Below are 7,535 nucleotides of genomic sequence, written 5' to 3'. Positions count from 1 at the left end.
CAATCTTTGGGTGTTGCACCTGAGTTTGCGGGTGAATATGAAACATCCGCTGAATACTTGTTTCGTCAACGATCGGTATAACATTAAACTGTATCAGGCCGCCAAATACGATAACCGGACTCCTTAGAGAATGTTGCTCACCCTCTTTAAAATATCACTCTCTATGCTCTCACAGAGCCCGTGCTGTAGTTCTGCGAACATTATAATGCATGGAACCACAAACGAAAATGTATTCTCACACGCAAAACTCGTCCTTTATATGTATTTCGTATAACCTTACCGTCGTGGTAAATCACTATATTTGCAGTCCCCTCCATCACACCAACCATGCAGGAAAACACCTCTTTCGCAATCAAGTAAAATGATAACGAGTTTTAATTTTTATAGGCAGAAGACTCACCTTATAGGATACGTGTTGCAAAGCCATCCAACTTGCACTTGATACGTGTGCAACACGCAGGGTGCGTGTTGTCTGGATGTCTGACACGTGTGCATGCGTGTTGCATGGAGGAGCGCCACATGGATAACATGCATAGTGCGTGTTGCTTCTGCTTTGGACACGTGTCAATCACGTTGCATGCGTGCTGAGTCAGCACGTGACCTACGTGTTACACCTGTCATATCTACAACGTCCACCCACCTGTATATACACAAAAAAAACTACATTTTCAATAAAATCTCATGTTTTTTTCATATTAAAATTTTTTAACCTCAATTTAAACACTACAATATAAAAAATTTACACACATTTTATATTGGATGAATACCCATCCCGATTTCTGATAATTTTTTCAAAGGTTTATGAGACTCTGAAAAAAAACCTATCTCAGCATCTGATAATTAACTTCGTGAGACTGGTTAGCCCTTCTATCAATAATCTCTCTCTAGAATATGTTTATGTGACTATTAATCACTATTATATTTTTTATTTAATTTTTATAAGTAAAAATAATTTAAAAATCACTAATTTTTTGTAGTTTTGTATAGTAAATTTAGTCAACGTATCTGAAAAAGATAACAAAAAAAAAAACTAACAATTATCTCCTAAAAATAACAAAACTCCCAAAAAAAATTGTCAATTCTAATTTGCTCTTAACGGATAAATCAACTGTTTAACATGCTATATAGGTTTATTCCGTTAATACAGAAAAAAAATATTGACAAAAAGATTAGCTAGTCTCACATAAATAAAGTTCAAGGATCGAAAAAAATATTTTTTATTGATGATCTCGTTGGCCGTTGCCTTTTAAAATAATTGTCAAGAGCCGTTTAGAATTTTTTCTCTTTTATATTTAGTTATTTACACACTATTATTAAGGATTTTTATTTATTACTTAATCTCAACTAAATTTTAAATTCAAAATGTAATAATTACTCACGAAACAAATAAATTATCACTACTAAGTACTTCGACAACATAATAATCATCTTGAAAAATGATATATTTTTTCTTCTTAAAAGTGGGGCAGGTTTTGTTAACCGTACTAGACAAAAAATAAAAAATAAAAAAACACCGTTTGCTCCTTAGCAACCCAACCACAAAGGTGCTAACCGAAAAGAGCACCCATTGCTCCACGTTTGTGTACACTCTTAATTGCATTCAGAAATTCATGAGTCATATTTCCTTTTCTTTCTTTAACATAAAGATTAGAGAGGAAAACCTACATCGGTGAGACTTCATGTGAATTGTGATAATTCATAAAATCGATATAATCCCTTATTCCCTCTCCAAATGAGTTTTATAAAGTAGTCTAGATTGAAATCGGTACATTATAAGGTAGTCTCAAATATTAATTACCATAAAGTTTTTTAATCTTGTTACTTTTTTTAATTTAAACATTTGTTTATTAGAAATTAACAAATTTAACCAAATTAATTTTCATCGTTATTAAAAACAATCTCTAACATTTTTTACAATCCTATGTTTGTGCCCCTCCGGAATTTAACGTGAAAATTATTTGTCTAAAAGGATAAAAAGTTGAAAATCAGTTTAACCAAAAATGTTAGGAGATCTAATAACATGTTTTCCTTGCATATATAAGATTCAACAGTAAACAACTCTATCTAATTTTTTTTTTTTTTACTAAAAAGATTAATCTAACATTTTTTAAAAACTTATTAAAAGCTAAAATAAGAGACTTAAATTTTTTTTAAAGAAAGACTTCAAATGTTGCTCTATTTTCTTACAAATAATTCTTAACTTTAGTTTGCCATACCTTCATGTTGAGAGCATAAGGTTTAAAACATTTAAATATGACCTAGGTCTTAGGCTCTTATAGCTTGGTTTTGATGGCACATTTTTATATAACCGTTAAGAAATATTTGTGTCATATTACTTTACATGCACCTTCATATCTTGATGAAATTAGCTAATATAGTCTAACACTGACATTGTAAAACAAGATAATTAATTAATATAATATAAAAATTAATAGAATGGTTTTACATTAATTAACTATATATGATCATCACCTAGGACATAATTAAAGTAAGTGCTGAAGAAGCTTTTAGGTTAATTTATCAGTTGATTGATTGACTCCAACAAGTAATATGTAGTACTGAATAGGTGATGAGTGCATTAAATATATGAAGATTGACCCAAAAGCAAGGAAAGTTTTATGAAACCATTGGTCATGATTTCACGCATTTTCCGGAAACCCAGCTGGATTTCACTTTGCTTAATTTGACCTCAAATTCTTTGTTGTGAAGAGAGTACAATAGAGTAGGAAAATTGGTGCTCTAATATGACAATTCTAAACCCTAATAACAAATAACAAGAATACAAGACTAAAGTCTTATGTGGGACACTTCACATTTCTACACAATGCAAAATAGCACAAATATATTTTTATTGTGGAAAAAACTCACATACGGTTTATCTTAAGATGAAATTAATATTTAAAAATTATTAGATAATTTAATAAATTTGACTAAATCACATCATCTAACGATTTTCAACTATTAACTTCACATAAAAATAACTGTGAATCTTCATCTTTCATTGTTTATGCAATTATATTTGGTTCACACTCATGTACAGAGCAAAAAAATACATAACATATAAAATAAGTAAAAAAAAAAAACTCATAAAATATGATATTTACTCTCTCTTTTTATTTTTTTTTCATTTTCAATATATATCAAAATAAACACTTTATATTTAGCAACTTGAGTTTATTTATCGACTTTTAATTTCTTTATGTTTTATCTAAGGGTAGAATATCGTAGTTAACTTTTTAATTATTTCTCTATAATTATTCAGTGTTTTTAGAAATAAATCTTAGTTTTAATAATAATAATAATAATTCGATTATTTTTTATTTTGTCAATGATGTTACTTTAATTTGTTTAATTTTAATTAAATTCGGTTTTCAAATAAAATAAAATAAAAAGATTCGAACAATTCCTATGTGGCTAAGACTTTAACAATTATGTATGCCATACCGATTATTCATCTTTAATTTATCAAAGATTGTCCGCTTTTCATTTTCTTCAATTAAAATCAATATGTTTTTGAAATATTTTAACAAATAATCATCATTGACCTTTAATTGAAGGCAGCAGTAGCAATTGGAAAAGTGGTGGTAGCGGCGCCTGATTCTTCATCTTTTGACATTCAAGTCATTTCATTTAATATAATAATCAGCAACTAGCTCCATACTCTTGTCTTGTGATTGATATTAAAATTAATAATTACTAATATAGTATTCATTATTGCATTACACCCCTAGCTAGGCATTGATTTAATTTGAACCTTTGGGACCCTCACACACTAGCCACTAGCCAGCCATATATGGATAACTCAACCAATGCACCTTCAGAATTCTAATCTCCTACACTAGACATAGCTATAGCTGCTACATATGTATCTTCTTTTAATTCGTATACAGTAAATTTAATAGTTTTAAGTATCTTAGTATATNNNNACATTATTCTCATTTTGTTTTGAATTGTAATTTCTAATAAAAAATATAGTTCTATAAACAAAAGTTCTTGTCATAATAAATTTTGCGATGTATTGATGATGTATGATGAAGCAGTATTGAGAAATAATCTGTATGGGACTCGAGATGCATCTATTTGTATCAACGGTTCCGGATATGTAACTGCTCAAGACATCATTTTACCACTTTCCGTAGAAATTGTTGATAATACGCAATTATTAGCTAACCTAATAAAACCAATTAATTTGTGTATTAGATTACAAATCGACAGAAATCACAGATATTATATAAAAAGATTAAAAAAATTTTAAGATGGAAATTATCCTATAAATACAATATTCATACCTGTTTAATCTGATATTAGATGTATATTAGAATTATTATATACATTAAAATATAAAATAAATAAGATAAAAATACATATATATTTAGTATGCATATAGTATTTTTTAAAAAAACAATTAGGTAATCAATCTAATGCAATTTCAAAAATTAATTTAAAAGGTAAAAATGGTCTCACATCGATTATTTGTAAAGATTACACAGACAATACATTTGATGATATGAGATATTTTCTTCTTCGTAAAATGATAAATTGATAATACAAGACCTGTAATATTCTCTTTTTCCCGTTTAAAAACGTTCTCACATTAAATAACAAGCATTTAGTGCATAAAATTTGTAAGATTATATAATTACACTGGCTCAGGTCAGGTATTATAAAAATTAAAATTACCTTACATTATAAAATTCATAAAAATTGTTTGATATCCTTAATCGAGGTGAAACTTATAAAATAAGGAGTAACAACTAATGGTAAAAAAAGTTGACTTTCTAGTTGAATTTTCTAAAATAATATTGATGTACCAAAATTTGATTCAATTATGATTTACCAAAATAATTTTCATGATATAAATTTTTGTAAAAATAATTTAAACTATAAAATATTATCTTGTATTTTAAGAATATATTTTAATTTATCAGTATAATAATAGAAATATTTTAAATCTTTTATATGTTTGATGTATTAAAATATAAAAAAATTCAATAATGTTTAGTAAAATATTTTTTGTAATATTTTTAAAATATACCCTTAAAGTATATGTCACTAAGAACCTAAAACATATTATATTATGCCTTATATATGACTAATTATGCCAAATTGCAATTAACACTACCTCATTTTGGTTGTTAGTTCTGGTTGCTCTCTCCTCTCCTTATTATTAGGGCATGGGTTCGAGATTCGTTTATAAACATTAAATTATTGAGTTGCATGGGTTCAAACCATTTTTGTGCAAACCAATATATTCATGCATGCTTTTTGGACGTATAACATAATGTTAAAAAAATATTAAATGTAAGGAAAAAAAGGGGTATTAATCACATGCATGTGTATGTTGTGTCTTATTATGCTCCCATTTTGCTTCTCTTGAACCTTAGCAAATACAATTTGGTCTTTCAAGGTTCCTTGAATTAGGAGTAGCCAATAAACACCAACGTTGTCGAAGCCAGCAAAAGAACATCCATACCATCCCACTTCACCACAAAGTTGTTTAATGTTTATGGGTCACATTTAATTTCATTGATGTGGACACCACCCCACTAGCTACTACTTATTGCATTGCCTCATATATATACAATATACCACTACAACTACCAAATGTTAGAAATCCAAGAGATTTTTATCTTTTCAAAAATTATTTAACACTAGTATTATTATATAGCGCTAGTAGTAGTGGCAAAAGTGTAACATGCCCAAAAAAAAAAAATTTAAAAAGTTCTAAGTTTTTACATTTTTTTTATAAGTAATTTGAAAGTATTTTAGCAAATGCTTAGGTAAATTTGAAAATATCTTTGTATTTAATAGACTGATGATTAGTATCAAATTCATCTAAATTTATAACGAATTAGTGTGAAAATTAATAAGTATACTAAATATGTACAAAAATTCAGTCATCAAATAATTTATTTCAATAGAATATACGATGAACTATAAAATATATATAAAAATGAGTTAAATAATATATATTTGTACATAAATATATGATGATTTATTTAGTGATTAATTTTTTTTTATATGTATATAGTATTTTTAGAAAAACTAAAAAGAAGGTACTCAAAATTTAAATTTAGAAATTCTGTGAATTCGTGAGCATAATAAAGCTAACCAAAAATAGGTAAATATGTAACTAAAATAAATAAAATGATTTGGCAAATTGTGATAGACAATGCCATTCAACATGTGCAATAGGTTTTGATGGGGAATATAAGATAGGGGTCAGAATCAACATGATCATATATATGTGATTCATAAAAGAACATGTGATGAGGAGTATACCAAGTTACCAACGTATACACAAATATACATATACGCAAACTATATGGAATTAGATAAATTAAATTCGTAGGATTATTGAATACTAACAGCATAAAGAGAAAGGCAAGATATATTCATTCTATTCAGTTAATTGATTTGGTTTGCTACGTATTAATTATGAAGTTGCACATATATACAGATTACCCGTGAGGTTAAAAATTAAAGAATGTGGGACATGGAAAAACCGTGTGACTGTAATTAACGTCACCAAACCTAATAATACTACTAACTTAATAGCCTAAAAAGATAATGCTTTGCAGATTTAAGAGTTTGCTGTTATCCAATGAGTTATCATATGTATAAGACAAAAATCAAACTTTTAACATTTTGTTTAGTAAACAAATGAATGAACTAACCACTCGACTAACCAAATTGGTTACTAATAACTTAAAGTTAGAGACATAGGATCTAAGGTAGCATTTGTTTTGAGGTACTGAGACAAAGACTGAGAGACTGAGATTCAGTATTGTGTTTGTTAGTTCAGATACTGGTACTAAAATTTCTGTCTCTGTCTCTAAAATTTCAGTATTTCAGTACCTCCAAAAAGTAGGGATACAGGGGACTGAAATTTTTAGAGATGGAGACTGAAACTTTAATAACATTTTATACCTAAAATACTTTCATTTCAATTAATTAATTCCAATTTTACTATTTGTGCAAATTAAATTAGAGTTTCATTTTTGTTTCAATTTCTGTCTCCCATTTTACACCAAACAGAATACTAAAATTTATTTCAATCCCTATCTTTTAGTCTCTGTCTCTCGGTCTCAGTCTTTTCGTCTCTGTTTCTCCACCAAACGCTACCTAAGAGAAAGAGAGTTAGTTACTGCCAATTTCTTGGCGTGAGAAGGGGGTTAGAGTAAGGAGAGAAGGAATTGAAGATATGGCAATAATGAGAAGATGGAAGATGGAAGATGGGTTGAATTCATATCTAAAACTTATTCACAGCTATGTATTGTGTTCACATTTATTGAATTTTGGCAATTTCAGACATCTTAGCCAGCTGCTATTAAAACTAACTTAAGATTGAGTGGTCCTAAGTTCAATAACAAAGTCATATGGTCCTTACTCCTTTCACTACTCTTTTGTCTTTTAATAGTACTATATTATTGTTGAGTTGGTGAACACTACAAACCACCGAAAATTATTAATTAGTCTCATGGAAAGAGGAATATTGTTTTAAATATCTTCAATCACATCATTATATAATGAGG

This window comes from Arachis ipaensis, chromosome B03, assembly GCF_000816755.2.
Source record: "Arachis ipaensis cultivar K30076 chromosome B03, Araip1.1, whole genome shotgun sequence".
In the NCBI taxonomy this organism is placed as follows: Eukaryota; Viridiplantae; Streptophyta; class Magnoliopsida; order Fabales; family Fabaceae; genus Arachis; species Arachis ipaensis.
This window is presented reverse-complemented; position numbering follows the sequence as displayed.